Raw genomic sequence first — 19,232 nt, forward strand, 5'->3', positions numbered from 1 at the left:
AGGGTATGTATCATACAAGCTGATGGAGAGTGGAAGAGGAAGAGCAACACAGAGGGCTCATTTACCAAAGTAAATTTACATGTGAGTAAACTTACATATTTAAACTTATTCTTACACTTTATGGTAAATTTGTAATTTTTCTTTAATTCACCATTTTCAAGTGTAAATTAACTAAAAGTGTACAGGTCTTACATGTCATCATCACGTAAAAGCACAAAGTGGGGGCAAATTTCTGAGTGTAAAGTCATTACTGGTAACTTTTCACACATAGGCAGAGGTTTTCGCCACCGCCTGTCTCAATTATTTTCCATGTGAGGTTGCAATAGCAATAAGGTTGCCCATATGTCATGCTGGACTTACTCCAGATCTGAGCTGCAGTTCAGTTACTACTTTTTTGGGACCTTTTTGCCTTTGCAAGTTTTAGAAGTGCAGTTTTGTGGGTGGATGCATGTCCCTCCCTACCATCCTCCTAATCCCTCCATAAGACACTCCATACTCTGCCAACCTACTTTGTAGTGTGTTGCCCATTTTTCAAGCTAATCACAGTTTCCCCTATTTTCAAGCCAATCCCCTCTATTGATGCACATTTGCTATTAAAACATATGCCTACATGTGTGGAGCTCTTCGCAGTCTGGGCGGAAATCTTTGAACATAAATGATAGGAGAGGCATAGACCTCCACATGTAGGCTTGTGAATAGCATTTTATAGTATGTGATTAGCAATGTTTTACTACAAAATTCATTGTGTGGATAGGCCAAGAGTGAGCAGGAAGGTGAGGGGGAAGCTGCATATGCAGGATAGAGCGAGAAAGGAAAAACCTTTTCCCAGATTTAAACGTGGAAGGATACAAGTCATCCAGCCAAAATGATGGCAAAGTTATGCTCCAAGAGAGCTACAAGTACAAGAAGAGCAATGGAAGCCATTGAATCATAACCAAGTAAATGTGGTAGACAATAAATCTAATCAATAGGTAGCAATGGGCTGGCCCAAAGCTCACTCTGTTTATTGGTATTGTACACAGTAGAACTGATGATAAACAGCTAAACGCTATCTAGAGAAGAGACCTAACCTATAAAGCAGGGCATACTGAAAGTATTTTACATGATATGGGATCAAATGTCAGCCATGTACCCACAGAGCTATGAGGTGCATTTATGTAACAGTGATCGTTTCAAGAGTGCAAGACATGCCAATCGAGAAAAGCAATGTCCTGCATTTGTACACTTCCTATAACGAGAAAAGACGTGTCTGTAACTCTCAGACTTCCCTTCGTATTGACTGTTATTGCCATATGTGAAAATAGTGTCCTTCGGTGCTTTTATATTAATGTTGTGTAGTTTCACTTTTAACACTATAAACTTGGGCTCGAATCTCAACATGAAAACTGATGTCCCCTACAAAGTCAGGAATTGCTGAGATTGTCCCACATGACATGGAGTTTCTTCATGCCTATGGCGGGTATAGCTTGAGCAGTAGTTGTATATAAGATTCCCTGAAGCAGAAAAAATATGTTGCACACCCCAGCAGCAATCGAAGGCTAGCAAGGTGAAGCAGCAGAAATTGCAGATGAGGACGGCACCTATGCCCCAAGGATGTTGTGGCTCAAGTGTTGGACTGAGTAATGTACAGTGTCCTGTCTGCTGTTCATATGTTCTAGAAAATGTGAGTGCTGCTTGGGTAGGTGTCTTGCAATATTTTAGTGGTAGGGAGTAGTGCCGTACATGGTCTTCCTACATTTTAGGAAGCAGAGATACTTCTTCGCAGCTGGTGCAGAGGTGAAGCCTGTTGCTGAGGTGCAGTTTCCGTGTTGCTGATACCATGTTACAAGAACCGTGGATGCTGCTTAGCAGCTGGAACATAGTCAATATAATGGGATGCATTGTCCTGGTTACTGTTTAGCAGTCCATGAAGTGTCTTAGCTGCAGCTGATTGATTTTAGTGACCCTGTGCAGTGCCTGGCTTCTGGTGCAGGTATAAATTGTTGATTTATTTGCCTTTGCGGATACTTTGGTTCTGACGTTTGAAGTCAGCCAGACGGCCCTTAGTGCTTTGTTCAGATCCTGAAGTCAAGTGAATGATTTGCCCATTGGTCCTTGTAGGAAATTGGGTTATTAGTTGTGAAAGATGTGAGGCCTGCACAAGTAATAGGTCCACAATTTCCCCTTTCTGGGAACCAAGCACCCAATTTTAACATTTGACTCTCTCAGGGTAGTGAAGCAGAGCAGTCCAATGCTTATCAAGGGGAGGTGGTCTTGGTTAGTAATCGCCATTTGCTGGCACGCAATAACAGCCCTCAATAAAAGGTTGTCCAGTCAGAGCTTTTTCTTTAGAAAAAGGAAAAGTACATTTATTACACACACTAATAGATACTACCTATTAATTTACAAATAAATGTATTATGCAGATTGAAAATACCTTAGATGACATCCTGAAATCACATCTGACTAGGAGCATTTGTGACCCCCAAATCACAGGGCTCCCCTACCTATATCAGACAGCATATCACAATATAAGGGGCATCACTTTCGGTAAAACATGCCTATTGGCTTTATCAAGCATCCACCATATTACAAGAACAGCAAACCACATGTTAAAAAATCATCATGTTTTGTTCAAATGCAACAATCAATTATAACCATGGGCAAATTGAATTATTAAAGTGAATAGAGCTTATCAACCTTCATCAATAATTAAAGGTAGCATTATATTTCAGTAAAACGTTTTAAAATGAATTAATATGTGTGTGTACTCTCTACATACTTTCAGGCCACATAAAATAGGCTCTAGAGGATGCTATTTTCAAGTCACAAAAAATACTGCCCTAAAACCAGCCCATACGTGGCACAGCACTCCGTGAGTTTCTATTTTCATTACATCCTTTCAGGACACATGAAATTCAACCATAGAACCAGCCACTATAAAACACTGCACTCCTAGCTCTAGAGCAAAAGCTCCAATCTTGGGACTGCTTTGAAAATTAGATGAAAATCATGGAAGGGTCATGGATTCCTTGATCCCGCAACCTCAGGGTCAGTAAAAACTTGGGGGATGGGAGCTTCTGCTTTCCACTAACACACCCTACTATTCATTGGTGATGCTCTTGCCCATATTAAGGCCACCACAAAGCAGGAAACAGGTGCAACTAAACAAGTCCCACAGGGCATTATGGGGCATTTCACCAGGAGCACTGAATATTTGATCACAACAAGGAAAGACACTTTCTTCTTTGGCGTGCGTTTTGATGCATTTTTTAAAAGAAATTGGCGAGCCCTCCTTTCTTTAGTGGGACAGGGCTGTCCCCAGCTTTGGTACAGTGTGACAGGTAATTAACCAATAGAGATTTTCACCCCAACCCCTTTCTGCCCAGGGGCTGGTGGAAGCACTGTTATTTACTCATTTTGTGTGCAGAGGCCTCTGTTCCTGCTGATGGAGAGAACTGTAAATAAAGTGGTCCAGCAGGGAGCCAAAAGGCCTAGGATCTGATGCTGAGGTGAGCCACAGCATTCTGACGATTCTGGATGATACATAAAATGTACATGTGTGGTCTTGAGGCCTGCTAATATGAATTGGGCTCACTTTTTAAACCCCACTTTCATACCCCACAGGTTTTTGGAGGCCTAAAGATAGAGAAACTGCATTGTAAGGGAGATTTCCTCTTATATGTGTAACTAAGTATATAACAGACACAATGGTAAATCAAATTGACTTTCCCTATACGTGACCACTAATAATAAAAGGTCTATCCCAGATCAATATCTAACCCTGCAGAGTACCCCATGTGCCACACTACCTGTGAGCAGTTACCAGACTGTGCACAACAGCATTCTCCTCCTCACCGCCTGCACACGTGTGCACTTGTGTGCGCACATGTTCACGTGTAACCACCCAAGTTCCCCGTACCCTAGCTGCATCGCAGCTACCTTATTTTAAAAGGCAGACCAAATGGTGGTAAATCCTCACAGTCCATTTACTATGTGAGTACAATTGGCGAGACAGGTAGTGGGACTCATGCACGGAGTGTATAAAATGGGCAGAACCCATTTTGCAGCAGTCCTGAGTGAAGTAACTGTTCAGGGTCTAACTGATAAGATTTTTGGTGACATACGTCATGGTACAAAGCATGAACAACTGCTTATGACTTTAAGCAGGGTAGCAGATGGCAAAGCCTGTTATGTTGGTTTATAGGGCGGATGGAGCCTGGAACTCCTTTCTATTATGGGGACTGTTGGCAAACTTAGCAGTGAATGTGTTGACAGTGCTTCCGATAGGCAGCAAACTCCCCTCATTTCGGCGTGTCTGTGCTCAGAACTTTACAACTTCCTAGAGAAGATCATTTGCTGTAAGGGTTCAGTAACATCAAAGCTAGAGGAAGATGTGATCCCTGCTGAATAGCCTCGGACAAATCTGCTACACCTGCCTACAGCTAGGAGCCATTAAAAATGCTTTGTTCAAGAGGCCTCGGAAGAGATGGAACCTATAAATATGTCAAATGGGTCCTTACACAGGGGCTTCTAGAGTGGGACATGGGGAAAATGAAAGGAAAGTTATTTTCAAGGTCAGTTGATGAGAAAAATGTACTTTCAAATGCACCATTTTTTCTATACTTATTATTGAAAACTTTTTTTCCAGGAGATATGTCATGCTCCCTGCTGTATTTGTATTTGAAGCCTATGTGCTTTGAACCAAGGCAGTGCACGTCATCTACTTAACAAATACACTATACGTTACTAAGTCATTAAAATCCCCTCATTAGGTAGGAATACCCTGGAATGTCCTTTCAAATTTCCTTGGAAGATTATGGGGCATATTTATTAAGGAATCACACATCCCTTGCTGTGCTGCATGATAGGGAAAAGAAAAGGGCAGGAATGCACCATACTGAGCACTGTACAGTCCATTTCTATCTTTGCCTAGCACCAGCACACAATGTGCTGCCTAGCATCAACAGAGATACCCTTGCACCATGGTATATGGGTGCCTGCATTGTCAGCAGGATTGTTTTTGTACAGGAAGGGCCCCTTCCTGCACAAAGAAAATCCAGAGAAACTATTTTCTCTCTCTGTGTACTGCAGAATACAGCATACATAGAAAGAGGAAGTAACGAGAAGGAATACAAATATTTCTCCTCGTGATACCTCACCTCAGGAGGCATAGAATTTTGATGCATTCCCAGGACTGCCAGTAATAATAAATCTGGGAATGTGTCAAAATCCATGGGGGTATGCATGGAAACACCCACGCTCCAACCATAGAACCCCTTCTCTTGGCAGAGTAATGCAATGCAGCAATTTGCTCTGTTTTGCGCTACTCTAGATTTATCAGGCCAGACAGGGCCATGCAAGGTGGCAAGCATGGCTTGATAAATCTCACTTAAGAGTTGTGTGGCTCTTGCACTCCGTTTTGTGGCACAAGGGCGATGCAAGTCGTTCATAAATATGCCACTATGTATCTTGGCACAATGTATAGAGGTCACTGATTTTCCAGAATGCTTATTATGTGTCAAAAAATTCGGTTCAAGACCTTTTTTTATTATGTACATAGATGTCTGAAGACTGTACACACCTATTATGTTTTCTTTTTTACTGTGCTTCCGTTATTGTTTAACCTGAGGCCATAAAACATACTTTTGTGTCCCCAATTGGGTATTTTGAATGCCCAAGGACCAGTGTAACTTACATCACTGGGCCTGTATTCACTATCCTGCTTTTTGGTAATTTTCTTTATACTCTTTCCAAAGTGCTTTTAGGCCACCAAAGCGTGGTTAGAACTTACTAAAAAAAAAAAAATTTTATTTATACCTGCAAGCCTATCCAATGATTACTGTGCTTTCGACGCTGTATTATGATTTAGGGCAAGGTGCTAACTGCTTCGTTAAGCAACTTCCAACATTACAGTATTTTACAACATATTTTGTGAAACATGTTCCTGTGAAAAAGCTCACACATTTATCTAGCAGAAACTAGTGTCAGCTGCCTTTTGTGTCATCAGGAAACTATGACCTTCAGGGATAGTGGTAGGCCCTCCCGGGGACGGCTTTAGGTCTGGTGGCACCCTGTGCAACACTTTATTTTGGCACCCCCCCACCTCATGACCTCCTCCTTGGTTTCACTCACTGCCACCTGGCAAATGTGCCCCTCATCTCTACATCGCTCCCCTTTTACATACATTCATGTATTTTAAAACACTTGTAAAGACTGGCTTTACTAATCCACTCAGCTATCCACATAAAACATAGGGGCATATTTAAGAGCCCCTAGGGCTATTCTAATGCCACATTAGCGTCATTTATTTTTATGCTAATGTGGCGTTAGAAGGCTAAACGCTGCACTATATTTACAAAGTGGTGCAATGCATGCATTGCACCACTTTGCAACCTTTTGCACTACATCATACCTGCGCCAGGCATAATGTATGTAAAGGTAGAATTCCCCCAGTTAAGGGAAATCTGACAGATTTATTTGCGTCATTTTTTCCAGGCACTTTTAACGGCTGCTCAGAGCAGGCCTTAAAAGGAGGCTTCCATTGGTTACAATGGGCCTCTGGGTGCTTTGCGAGATTAGCATCAACATTTTTAGCTATAATCCTGCAAAGCGCCATACTAGCGTAAAAAACTCTGACGCCAGTCGCCTACCGCCCTGGTGCGCCGTATTTTAAATATGTGCAGCGCCACTTTTCTTAAATATGCCCTGTAATTCAGTTTTTTGCAGCAGGTATATTAACCCTCTATGCTACCTTATGTTGAGTCAAAGCTGCCACTAGGCAAAACTCCCATCTCTCTCCCTATCAGGAACATTAATCATAAGAGGTATCTTGACATTTTAATTGTTTCCTGAAGGCTGGGCGCATAAGGAACTTTTCAGCAGGTGCTTTTAAATCGCAAGTTGCTGAAGTTATTGCTAAACACAGCGCCCCCTTGAGGTCAGTGCCCAGTGCGGCTGCACCGCTCGAACCGCCATAAAGTCGGCCTTGGGCCCCCCACTGAAAATCTGGCATCGGTCAAATTTTCCAAATGTGCACATTGTCATGGCTGAAGATTTGAACTTCATGAGCCCCTAATTTTAACTATAAACATTTCTTTGTATAATGTTTTTTATATACTTGAGTTAATCCGTTGCTGCATTAAAATCTGTGGCTCTCCAAAACCTCGTAGTATGTGTGGCATGAGTTATAAGCTACTAATAATGATGTGGAATATAATTTAACTTCTAAGAAGAGTGAATTTACCTTTTAGGTTAAGATAGCTGTATTATGTCATGAGCTATAAAAATAGACCAAACCAAGTTTATGAGGTATTAATGATGAGTACTTATTTTATTTCAGTTTTTCCTAAGTTTAAGCAAACCATACTAGCACAACAAAACAATAAAAACATATTTACATTAATTGCACGATGCCATAAAATGATACAGTGGGTGAATTTGAATAAAGTTGTACATTACCAGACTAAAAGACATAACTAAATTGTGATTTTGGTACAGTGGTCTGGAATGTTTAAACTTCTACGTGGGTTCTTATGGTGTAGGTTGTTCTCCTATGTGACATCTAAAGTGAATTGCTGCTGATTGCAAAATACTGCTGGGCATTAGGTTAGTTATTGAAAAAATGACTCCATTTAACTAGATACTGTTTTCATGTGCACTTGAACATTTGCATTTCCCTATAAAAGGTTATAAAGCAGAAAATACTGCTTAAATAATTTGCCACTGCAAAACAATTGTTACATTGAATACTTTGATATACAGCTCTTCCATAGCCCCACTAAACTGTTTTTTTGTGTTAAGGGTAGAAGGCTCGATGAGTACAGGTAGCTGAGCTTAACTTAGTCTGATCTGATAAGTTTTGACCTAGCCTTATGAGATGAGTTTTAAAACTGCAGCCAAAGGTTTAGTGAGAGGACACAGAATGAAGGGGCAAAGGCAAACTATAAGGACACAAGTGGAAAACATGTGGCTACCAGCATGATTTTCGCGGTGCGCAATGGAGCAACTAAAAAGAAATCAAATTGTGCAAACTGTCAGGCATAGGAATTGATCTGTTTCCTAATAAAGAAAGGAGACTATGGCCTTTTATTGATTCGTGGGCAATGCAAACCACCTTAGATATAACCATTGTTTATCAGGCAGTGGCATGTCTTAAGTGAAGATGACCAAGGATAACATGGCTGCTTAATTTTGAATTACCAGGAGCTGCTTAGTCAAGAGGAGAGCTTATTGTAGCACCATGGCCAGTCGGTTGCCATCCTCTCTTAGAAAAGCCATTATTTTCCAGAAACTGCAAAGGTAGGAAGAACAGGTGGAAATGATAGACAAAATATGAAGGGACAAAATCATCATGATATCAAACCAAACTCCTAGAATGCAAACATATGTAGTGGGAAGACGGCACTAATCTTCCAACTTCCTTCAATCAGAACTTAAACTCATGGGGTGAACTCCTGTCTAAGACCCTCAATTCACCTATCTCACCCCCCATTCCTCCATAAACCGCTATGGTCTATATTCCCTCTTTCCACCATGACACCATACCCTACGCCTCACTTGACTCTCTAAAGTATCATTTGCTCTACTGTAACTGACTTTGGGCCTGATTTAGAACTCAGCGCACAGGTTGCTCCTCCACAACGGTAACAGATATCCTGTCCGCCAAAATCGAAATCTCATTCTATCCTATTCGATTTAGATTTCGGCAGATGGGATATCTGGCACCATTGTAACATGTTTGCCAAGTTCTAAATTAGGACATTTGTGCCCTCAGCCCTCTTTATAAAGCACTCTAGAGGTGTGCTTCATAAACGACCATAATGAAGAAAAGATAACAATCAATATAATAATACATTTTGCTGCAGGTATGATACAGATTCATTATCTCTTACTTGTCTGTGGAAATTACAACATTACAATAGCAACAGTTGTTTTGTCCACACATGCATTATGTCACTCCTCTTTTCACTCATCATAATATTTAGAAAATTCCCAAAGAGAGGTCTTTTACGAAACATCTGTTCTACTGAAAGGCAACTTGAAAGCTAATCTAGTTTTTAGTGAGGCAACTGCATGACAGTGGTCATGTTTCTCTGAGCAAAAATGCACTTGTACCTGATAAATGTTCCTCAATCAGATATTTTTGCTCTAAAAACACCTGAGACCAAAAGTGTAACAATTTATAGTTTGAGCATCTCCTTTTGAGATGCCTACAACACTTTTTTAGTCAAAGCTGCTGTATAATTTATAGGATAGGTAATCCCTATTAGAAACAGATAATAAACCCTCCTGAGAAACAAAGACACATCCTGAATAAAAAGTTTTTAGTGTTACATCTTTATATTTTTTTCTTAATCCTGCATTGCCCCATGCCACTCCTACCGATGCTATGTGTTTTATGATAAATGTTTTTTTCTTCATATCCACTAGTTATTCAAACACTTTGCAAAGTTATAAGCTGAAGTACAAAGCCTGAGCAACAGCAATGAATCATGATGAGGAACACAAAAGGTATCAGTACACAAACATTAGGTTTAGTCTTTTTGTGCTATGTTTTCCAACTAACTGTAAATGTGAAGAAATGTATGGGAGAGAGAGTTCAAAAACACCGTTAATGTACTATGCTGAATTTATTGATGCTGCAGAAACCAAAATTGTCAGAAATTACTTCCCTCATTTGAGAATATTCAGGAGAATTTGATTTTTTTTTTGCTTCTCTCATTGGGTTCCAGCAACCATTGTTTGTTTCTTTCTCATCTGGATTAAGCCAATACTTAACATTTATCAAACTCCCTTAGATTCAGAACATTGCTGCAAGGTTTTATCTGTATTATCAGCCATTGGACCAGATCAGTCCAATAGAATCTCTTAACGCCCAAAGCATTGATCACCATGAACTAAAAGGAAATGGACCTTCTATTGTGCAAATGAAGCTTCTGACCCATTGGTTCAGCAGCAGCCTCCAAGTAAAGGGTTATCTCTACACGAAATCCACAGACTTAACCTTCTCCCTGTTAATAGAAACTTTGTGGATCGATATTGTGATGCACATCAGAGCCACGAAGATCATCTGGCTTTCTGTAAAGCTCCCAAGGCCTAACAATCATGACACCAGCCTTGAAAGGCTATCAAAGTGGGCTTGTATGCTACCACAAGATGCCACAAATCAACAAGGTATGTATCAAGGTTTGGCAGGACTCATTAGGTTTGCCTTCTGCACTACAGTAAATGCCTATGTCTAGCCCTCATGCAGAAGGCACACATTTAGGACAAGCTAGTTGTTCCTTCATGCATGGACATCTAGCTCCCCGACTATTCCACCAACCTCAATGTTAAAATCCTTGACTAAGCTTTCCCATCATTTTTTTACTTCACATAACCATAGGTTACATGCTCTGCCCACCTGACAGTAACTTGACCTGATCCCTTGGCCAACGTTCACACAGAGATGACAGAGCCTTAGTTCAGTATTGCATGGAACAGTTAACTGTGGATTTATTATTTCCATTGTTCCAAAATATACACCACTTTCCAGTAAACGGCTGATAGCATTATTCTAATTACAAATAGGTCAATGAAATTGTTTGCGAGAGCCGTTCATTAATCATTATACCATGCAATAAAGTTGATGTTGACTCCTCATGCGGTGTGCTTTATTTGCAAATCCCATACGCAAATTTGTGGCTAGAGTCTGGGGTTACAAAATCCAACAGCATCATTGACAGGCACCAAGGTTTCAAATAGAAAATAGAAAATGGAATAGTCTAAAGTAACTTGACGTATTTCTGTTTTATTGAAAAATTATCAATATTTGGATCAAATAAGACCTGGATCAAGAGCACGGGAGGATACAGATTGGAATGTAAATTCAGCCACAGGGACTGTTTGATGATGTGACGACTAGCACATTTCCAATTTGAAGGTTTATATCCCACCAAGAATGTCTATGTCTCCCTATCTTTATGGATTAAAATAAAGTCAAAAGACACTACATCTCATTGTTTGCCTTTTGAGCATGATCTCGCAATACCTGAAGAGTAAGTCACTACAAATGGTTCATGATTAAATCTGTTGAAAATAAATCATTTGAAGTCATCAAAATAGGGATGTTGCTGATGTAAGAAAGCAGTGACCCAATATCTTTACTTTTCAATCTTTTTTCTATTGTTTTTATTTTTAACTGAATGTAATTAAAACTGATTATCAATATCCCTATGAAATATAAATACTTACAACAGTTTGCTTCAAGCATTAGGTTCTGAGATGGTAGTGACATTCAAGTGCCTTAGACAAAACAGCAAAAGTTAAACTGAGCAACTATATTAGGACTAATTTCTATTGCTTCTGATTCTGAAGGATGTGAGTGCAAATGGACATACAATATTTTAACCATGATTGCATAAAGATATTACCACCTTCCCTTGACAAATATCTAAAGTGTGTCTAGCTTTTGAAGTGTACTAGACTTGTGGGACCCTATTCCACCTCTAAAAAAAACTTTTCTTTAAAAAAATACCATTGAAGGAGGTTTATGTCTACTCATTTTTCTTGGAGGGGGACTGAACAGGAGAATTCTCCCATAAACTAAGCTTAGATGTTCGTCAATATTTTTTGTTAGGTGTATTACCTTAAAAAGCTGACACATTTGTAAAGGGTCCTAAAAGATGCCAAGGTTTTGAAAAAACTTCCCGGAGATTTTGAACTCTGCTCTTGTATACGTCACGCCTTCCAGCCATAACGAGAAGTAAATAGACTGAACAGCCATGTTGTGGGCTTGTTTTTTGTCAATGTAGAAGCAAAAACAAAAGTTGAAACAATACATTTTTATTTCTGCTTTCAGATATTAACAACATATGAAATTTAAGAGTGATGGTAAACCAGAAGAAGCACAAAGGTGTAAACATGACGCATGTGATGACAATCCGCAAGGGGAAGATCTTCATCCTTATCCCTACCTCATATTTCACAACCACAGTTTTCTTCATTGCATTTTTAATGTGGGTGTGCACTGCATTCATGACTTCCAAGTTGGTGAAAGAATGAAAGCAGGGTGTGGAGGTACAGAATGCTCTGGTTAGAAGAGGGGAGGGAATGTGCATAAACGTAAGAGTTTTGCTTGGATGGTGAGGTAAGGGTAGGTCAAGCTAGATATATATTTATGAAACTGCACAGAAAGTGGAATTGGAGATCAAAAGAAATGTAAAAGTCAGTCAAGGAAGATTAGAATAGACTTGTGACAAAAAAAAGGCATTTTGAATAGCTGATTTGAAGAGTACATGATATATGGAAGATGGCCTTAATGATTGCTTTGTTTTGCTGCTGGTGGCCCTGGACTGAGGCAGATTTCATTTTCCAGAGGGCTGTGAGGCTGATAGGTGGCCCTTTGCTACACACAGCTGATTTAATTTGAGGAGCACCATTTAGCGTGTTTGGGTGCCCGCTGCGTGGGATGTTTGTTTTGCTGCTGGTGGCCTGGACTGAGGCGGATTCCGTTTCCCAGTGGGCTGTGGGTCTGAGAAGGGACCCTTTGCTTCACACAGCTGATTCCACTTGAGGAGCGCATTTGAGTGCCCCACTGGGCTGGACATTTGTTTTGCTGCTAGTGGCCCTGGACTGAGGCAGACTCCATTTCCCAGCGGCCCTTTGCTGCACACAGCTGATTTCACTTGAGGAGCACTATATAGCGTGCTTGCTGGCAATTAATTTGGAACTCTCAAAACTTCCTAAAAATAATTGTTGAATGCTGCCTCCATCCACCCTTGCTCCTGTTTGTCCTCCAGTCGCTGAGCCCCTGAGGACTGATGAGCTGGCAGTCACCAGGGGGCTAATACTTCAACCCCACACCAGGTATCTTTGGGGGATAGTGCAGCAGGAGGGGATCTTGCACAGTTACAAGGTCCAGGTCAGTTGCCTTGCCCAGGGGTGATGTAGCTATTTCTAGAAGTCGATCCAGGAGACCCTCCTTGTCTAAACCTGTGTTTCTTGATTTACCCCCTGAAGCATTATTCTGGGGAATGTCCTCTCACTCCTGGAGAACATTCAGGAGAACTTTACCAACTGAGAAACAAAGTTGTGCATTGGCTGGGTTTGAATACTGATTTGGGGGATTGTGCAGGAGCCTGTATTAATATGGTTCGCTGTTTGGAGAAAGGAGAGAAAACCATGGCTGGCGATTTTGTGGTTATTAACTTTAATAGACCCCCACGTCGCAGGGATGATTTTAGATTCTATTGGGCATGCTCCTTTTAATGCCTCTGGTTCTCCCACCATGGTGCTTCCATTGGTTTTCTTTTATAAACCGCCTATCAGTGCTCCTACACCCAATCTTTGGCAAACTCCGAGACGGCAGGCACAGTGGAGGGCAGATCGGCCTGTGATTTTATCAGAGTTGGCTCTCTGCAATAAGTTTATCCCCCCTGTGCTGTTCAGATGCATGGGACTGATGGTTAGGGGATGGCGAACAGAACACCCAGGAGATCAGTGAGGTGCTTGTCCCTCCAACAACACTGGTGACGGTATTCCCACTACTGCACACTGTGGTGCTGACAGACTGTAACCCTTTGAATGTATGTAAATTTATCAGTTGGAATGTTGCCGGCATTGCATGGAAATGTTGTGACCCAAAATGGTTGGATTTTATTAGAGGGTTTGAAGTAATCTGTCTTCAAGATACTTGGGCAATTGAGAACTGCTACTTTTTACAGGAGTATACAACCTTCTTCTCAGATAGCATCTAAGGACTTTTACATGTCCCTGTATCCTATATGCAAAAAGGAGTTAGTTACTTGTGTATCCACCGTAAGTAGCCCATGCAACATTTTGAGGTCCTTGTCAGAGAGCTCTAAAGTAGTGTCTGGTCTCCTGGAAGTACCCATGATGTGCCAGTGCAATAGGTTTCCCAAATCGCTTGACTCTGGCTGTTCAAAGGCTTTGAGGAAGATTTGAGCCACAAGAGTTGTGTATAAAAGGGAACGGACCAGGTGTAAATGTGACTTGAGGAGAAGGCTTGGGCTGATCTAACTGATGCAAGCACTTTGAATAGTAGCTCAAAATTCTGGAGCATTATTAGTGGACCTTTTATTTGCCCCAGAGTTGGCAGAGTCCCTTGAGGCACACATTAGTGAAGACTCATGGGTGCCTCATTTTGAGGCCATTTATTGCTCAGAATCAATGGAATAACAGGAGAGGGACATGAGCTGACAGGGGCGCCATGTTGACTTTCTCTTGTGAGGAAGTAAAAAAGGGGATGATGAGCTTATCCACTAACAAGACCCCAGGTCCTGATAGTATCCTACCAGATATTTATGTAAATGACATGGGTGTTTGGGTGCCCATTTTGACAGCCCTTATTAATGCGGCGGTGCTGGCAGGCACTTCATAGTCATGTTCTATGTCCAAAATCTTGCCAATTTTTTAAAAAGGGGGATAGGGCCAGCCCTTTATGTTACAGGCCCGTCTCCCTACTTGACTCAGTAGTCAAGGTCATATCCTACTGGAGAGACTCCGTGTGGGCAACAGGAAAATAGCGTGTTATCAGAAGCTCAGTTTGGGTTTCGTGCTGGGAGGTCCACTGTGGGTCAGTGTTTAAACTTATACTTGGTTCTAGAAAAATACACAGTTGCTCAACCTGGCTCCATACATCTGGGTTCATTAATCCTTTTTCCGCATCTGATCGGGTTAACCAATCAAAATTGTGGCAGATCATGTTGCCTATGGGTGTATGTTTTGTCTATGGGTGTATGTTTTGTTCCTAAGAGACCTTCACAGGGATAATGAGGGACTGATTAGGAGTTTGGGGGCCCAACCATTGGACTGCCAAACCTGTGGGGATCAGTCCGTTGTCAAGCCTCCAGCTTCACCCCTGTCATTTTACGATGTCTCCAAAGGGCTGACCGGCAGAAACATTGTATTACGCTATTTCCGCCAGTCAGCCCTGCCACAACCGTCCTGAGTTCAGCACCCCCGTGCTGACCACGAGTCCAGTTTCTGCCAGCTTTTTCATGGCAGGGCTCCTGCCATGAGAAGGCTGGCGAAAACCCAGTGCTGGGGCCATAGGGCACCCCCGGCCAGCACTCTCCGAATGCACACTACCTGCTGCAGCAGACAGTGCGCATTCTAGTGGTGCTGGGGGGCACCCTCTGTGCGACAGCATTAGCTTCTGCTCCCTGAGGAGCCAAGGCCAATGTGCCTGCATTGTTTCCACTGGGCTGCTTGGCAGAAACCTCTGATTTCAGAGGTTTCTGCCAGTCAGCCCAGTGGAAACCTTGTAATGAGACCAGGCAGTGTGCGGGGGGAGACTGCCAGCTCCACGGCAGCCTCCTCTCCACAGGGTTTGGGAGCCGACCTCATAATGATGCCCTTAGTAACTAAATAAATAATATAGTGAAGGTGGGGTTTCTTAGCACCTTTTTGTTCAATGCAATGTTTTTATATTGCATTAAACATATACTAAAATGGCAAGATGTCTTCTCAAATAATATACTATGTAAAGTCTGTGATGACATCACATATTTATTTGAATATGTCATTGCTGATTATTAGGTTGTCAGAAAATGAAAAAGGCCTTTCTTCAATATTTAAACATCCATATATTTTACTCATTTCCAAGACGGTCTATTTCAACAATATAATGCAAGAGGTTCGTTCAAACTAATTTTCCATTTCATTTCTTCTCTCTAGATACTCAGCTTTTGTTTTAAAGGAATATTTAGGAAGCTAACAATTTATTTGTTTTATAATGCCTTTGTATCAATTTCACATATTTTTTCAAATTGTACAATCATCTTCCAGCTTCAAACATAATACTGGTACAATGTATATTGTACATGTGTATCTACATTTGAAATTCCCTAACCAAATGTCACAATATCCAGTTGTTTAGATTTCCCACCTTACTTGAAAATAAAGCTACACCATAATAAATGTAATTTAGGGTACCTTTAAATGTCACTTTTAGATACCAATATCATTATTACAAATTTAAATGAAATTGCATTTTGTCGACTGTAGCAGTTGTTTGAGTTTCTATCCATTAAGGTTCCAATCTACTTTTTAATGGATTGTATCTAAAACACTAGTATTATAAATGAAAATAAATTTTGGAGTAAGATCAATGTTAAAGGTTAAACAAACAAGTCAAGAATTTTAAATCCTACAAGGGACCTCATCTTTATTCTGTGGTTGGATTCTTAAAAAATAATAAAAACACTGCATTTTATAAAATAATGGGTGTAAATTTATATATTTTATGGATTCATGAATGTTTCAAAGAGTACTGCTGGAAAATAATGGAAGAAATTCTGCATGTCTTCATGCAAAAAAAAGGAAAACTCTTTTCACAAGTGCATTTGCACATGGTACAGAATTTCACATTTGAAAATCCCTTTGGAAATCTACAATTGAATGTATTTTCTTTTGTTCACCATGGGGAAAATATTTTTCCCACCAATAACCCCTTGTCGTAACCGCCCAATTTGAGCACTTTCTCATTTCATTTTAAAAATATCAGGAGACATAAATCCCAGAAATAAAAATCATAATACACTAATATTGTGTTGCGCAAATATCATTGACAAAAATATTGTTTTTGAGCTAAGCAATAATATTGTAAATAATATTTATGTTTTTGATGATTGTTTTCACTATTATAGTGGTCAAACATATTGTTTGTTAATTATTTTATTGTGTTTTAGTGATATTCATTTTATGTGTTACTATTGTTTATGTATATTTTATTAATTGTTTTTATAACATAGCTTGTAATTCTAAGTGATATATATTTTTACTGATTTTATTTATTTATATTATTTATTTAAAACGGTTAGTTAAATTTTTTGACTGATATTGGTTTATGTAATTTATGGAATACTGATTTATATTTGTTATATGTTATCTGTGATCTGTTGAGTTTGTAGAGGTATAGGGTGGAAGGTTAATCAAGTAATAATCAATTAACAAGTCTTAATTACTAAGTAAATAGTAATTGACCTTTAATTATGTAGTCTATGGAATAATTATTTATTTTACTTAAATTCTAGTTGTTGGTTGCTAGGTGTGTAGGAGTGTAAGGTGTAAAGTTAATAAATAATTAATTAACAGTGTGTTATTATTTGTCAATAATTTATTTATTTGATTTTTAGTTTTGTAAAATATGGATCACTGTTTCCCTTTACATATATTTCAGTTGCAGAGTGTTAGTTTAGGCTAAGTTAGGATGTTGGGTGAGAAGTTAACTAATAGTTAAGTAACTATTAATTGTTATTTGTGAATGAATTATTTAATTGAATTTTAAATATATAAATTATGAAATACTTATTTCGTTTCATTTACTTTTAGCTGTGGGATGCTAAGTTTATAGAGGCCTAGGGTGGGAAGTTAATTAAGTAATAGTTAACAATGAACTATTTATTGGTAATTAATTATTTAATTTATTTTAAATACGATATTTAAAGACATGTTTTATCGAGTTATTTGTTTTATTTGTTATATTCTATACTATTTGTTTTTATTTGTAAATGTATTTTAATGCTTGTAGTATTTATTGTAAATGTGTTTTGAGGATTTATCAATGTATAATTATTTATTTTCTACATTATTTAATATATATTTGTAATATTTAATTTTTCATATTTTTATGGTTTTATTGTGTATGTATATTTTATATATATATGTGTGTGTATGTAGAGAGTAACATAATTAATAAATATATGTTTGACATTATCTGTGTTATTAATATTTTAAATATATTAGTACGAATATATGTATATTTATTTATACATACATACATATTTTCATATCAATAACCTTTAAACCATATCACATCAAAGGAATGTATTTATGTTACATTATAATACATTTTAAAATATTTTTTACACAATATTTTTTGTCAGTGATATTGTTTACCATGATAGTGTGTCAGTGATCTATTCCATCTCTGGGAAGGGACTTACAGAACTTACTCTTGCCTGGAGAGAGGGCAGTTTCTGTGGCAGAATGGGTCGGAAATATGTTTGTGCATACCCACCAATTCACACACTTTTGTTTGTTCCCAAACTGCCTAGGCCAACCTAGCCCTGCAATGTCCACTGCGACATACAATCCATAGTAGAATTTAAACATAATAATATTACACCACCATAGGATAATTGTCATTGTAGGGTAAGCGTAGGCATAAAGAACTTCTTTTATGAATGCAAATTGTTTTTTTAGATACCAAACATGAGTTTCCTTCATGAAATAAGCCATTTACGTGTCTATGTGTAAATTATGTGTGCAAGTGGCTTTGAGAATTAGATCAAGTGATTTTCCTAGTATGATGACATCTCGTTGCTTGAAAAAAAAACTGCAATACTTCAAAATGCACATATTTCAGAAAACTTCTGAAACCCAAACAATTCAGATAAGGTTTTGTCTGAAAGGAGACTGAAAAGGAAATTACTTAAACTACTCTGGTAGCCAGAGGCTCACCACCAGGCTTTGGCCAGTGAAGCACAGCAAGCAAAACCCACTATCCCCTGGTCACACCTCACACCCTTCCCACGATTGCAAGAATGATTAAAGTCGTAGACCAGTAGCTCTTAATCTCTGGTCTGGGGATGTCCATGAAGTCTGCTCAGGAGTTCCAAGACTGCTTAGAATATTAAATAATATTAATGGATAATAGAGTGTATGTAAATGAAAATCCATACCATACAATTGAAAACATTCTGTAAATGTAAAGGAATTTGAAACTGGGGGCTAAAAAGTAAATTTACACAGGCTGATTTGTGATAGTATTGCAAGTGCATCAAACTGAATATATTATAATTGATGAGTGGCCTCAATTACATTTAGAGAAACTCCAACATTCCCATTAACATAAAATGTAGATTTTTATATATTTGTTTTTTAAATAAAACCTATATTTTAGCATTTGTATATTTGTTTGATGAAAGCTCATTTCTGCATTTTTCCTGTATTTTTTTCGTTTGCAAAGTATCAAAGGTGCTTAGGCCTGGGTGCCTGGCTTCCAGCAATTACTCAGTGGGGCTCCACGGATTTCAATAATGATTCAGTGGGGGTTCATGAATTCCAGTAGTGATTAAGTGGGAGATTAAGTGGGTGTCCACAGACTTCAAAGGGTTAAGAACCACTGTTGTGGGCCAAATCACATTTTGTAATTGGGTGGTCTCGCTTTGATAACAACAAATCAATTTTTAAGGGTATTTATTGTAATGTAGTGCCTTCTTTTAGTCACAATAACATGCTTCTAC

General features: G+C 39.1%; 1 long non-coding RNA gene across 4 annotated transcripts in view; it reads left to right on the plus strand.

The window, feature by feature from the left end:
• Positions 1-18,897, plus strand: part of LOC138285290 (uncharacterized) — a 222,877-nt gene extending 203,980 nt beyond the window's left edge. For 3 of the 4 annotated variants that reach the window (XR_011201562.1, XR_011201564.1, XR_011201561.1), the window contains 2 exons: positions 9,412-9,492; positions 11,822-18,897. This is a non-coding gene — a long non-coding RNA (uncharacterized lncRNA). The remainder of the gene's footprint in view (positions 1-9,411; positions 9,493-11,821) is intronic. The other variant, XR_011201563.1, reaches the window with a different exon arrangement.
• Positions 18,898-19,232: the final 335 nt, after the last annotated feature.

This window comes from Pleurodeles waltl, chromosome 3_1 (genome assembly GCF_031143425.1).
Source record: "Pleurodeles waltl isolate 20211129_DDA chromosome 3_1, aPleWal1.hap1.20221129, whole genome shotgun sequence".
Classification (NCBI taxonomy): Eukaryota; Metazoa; Chordata; class Amphibia; order Caudata; family Salamandridae; genus Pleurodeles; species Pleurodeles waltl.